The sequence below is a fragment of the Colobus angolensis genome, unplaced genomic scaffold (assembly GCF_000951035.1).
Source record: "Colobus angolensis palliatus isolate OR3802 unplaced genomic scaffold, Cang.pa_1.0 Scaffold18, whole genome shotgun sequence".
Taxonomy (NCBI): Eukaryota; Metazoa; Chordata; class Mammalia; order Primates; family Cercopithecidae; genus Colobus; species Colobus angolensis.
In genome coordinates this window covers 3,264,721-3,266,072 of record NW_012114932.1, presented here as the reverse complement: position 1 = coordinate 3,266,072, position 1,352 = coordinate 3,264,721, and the positions used below count along the sequence as shown (strand labels likewise).

Below are 1,352 nucleotides of genomic sequence, written 5' to 3'. Positions count from 1 at the left end.
ATATATATATAAAATGAAACAATCTCAAGGGGCTAGGCCAAGGCATTTTATATTAGATTTGCATGGAAGTGCAGGAAAATTGTAAAATGGTTTGGGTTATTCAAGTGAGAAGGGAGGAGTACTTGCTTTCTTTTGACTACTGAAAGGGTGTGTCCAGCATTTGGAGTGTACTGGTTTTGTAACTGTAGAAGTAGGATATAAATTGCTCAGCTATACTTGCAAGTTGGATAGGCTTCCCATAGTCTTTTTGATGTCTAAATATAACTTTATATTTCATTGATTTTCAAGAGAAGGTCTAGCCCCTGGGGTGGGGGCTATCTTCTTTTCTCCTGGCCCCACCATCAGCACTGGTCCTCTGCGAGGTTTTATATTTGAAAGCCCCCCTGCCTTCTTCCTTGGACCTGGGCAAAGCTAAGAGGAAGAAACAGCACAACTCAGTTTGAGCTTAGGGGTGGTTTTGGCAAGACTCCTGTCCTCACTCCTTCCTAATCTTCTCAAAAGAGGCTTCAGGTGACTTGGAAACTAATGGACAAATTCCATTCTAACTTTTTTTAAAATTTTTTTTGGTATTTTTCCTTTCTCTCCTGTCAGAACATATGAACATTCTAACTTATTTTCATGTGTGTACAAACCAACATTTTAGTGTTTCCACTGTGCAAAGTCCTATATTTCATGATCTTGTTTAAAAGAGAAGTTTATTTAGCAATAATTATAAACAAATGAATATTCTTTAGTGAAAAAAAGATAAAAGATAAAAGTGGGTTCTATGCCCTTTTTGATGATGAGAAATGGGGGTTCACCATGTTGACCAGGCTGTCTTTTTTGATGATGTGGAGATGACTAATAGTATCTGTAATCTTAAATACAATGTGAATTTTATGATACTGTAGTAGAATACACCAAATTTTCTTTTGCAAATTTATTAACACTGCTACTTCAAGATGGTTGGCTGCACATGCCTTTGCCCCAACCCTGCTTCTTCTGTTTGTTTTGGTATTCAAATGTATGTTTAGTTTTATTTACAATAGCCAAAAACTGGAAGCAACTCAGTATGTGAGTTGCTCAAACAGATGAATAAACAAACAGTGGCATACCCATAGAACTGCATACTTCTCAGCTAAAAGAATGAGCTACTTATGTAAGCATCATTGATAAAACTCAAAAAAAAAAAATATGCCATATGAAGAAACCCAAAGGGGAGAGACAAAAACTTTATATGTCAGTCATATAAAATTCTAGAAAATGCAAACTACTGGGAGGCCAAGATGGGCGGATCACGAGGTCAGGAGATCGAGACCAGCCTGGCTAACATGGTGAAACCCTGTCTCTACTAAAAAATACAAAAAACTAGC

General features: G+C 36.9%; 1 protein-coding gene across 1 annotated transcript in view; it reads left to right on the top strand.

The window, feature by feature from the left end:
* Positions 1 to 1,352, top strand: part of ARIH2 (ariadne RBR E3 ubiquitin protein ligase 2) — an 84,513-nt gene that overhangs the window by 24,460 nt on the left and 58,701 nt on the right. The window lies entirely within an intron of this gene.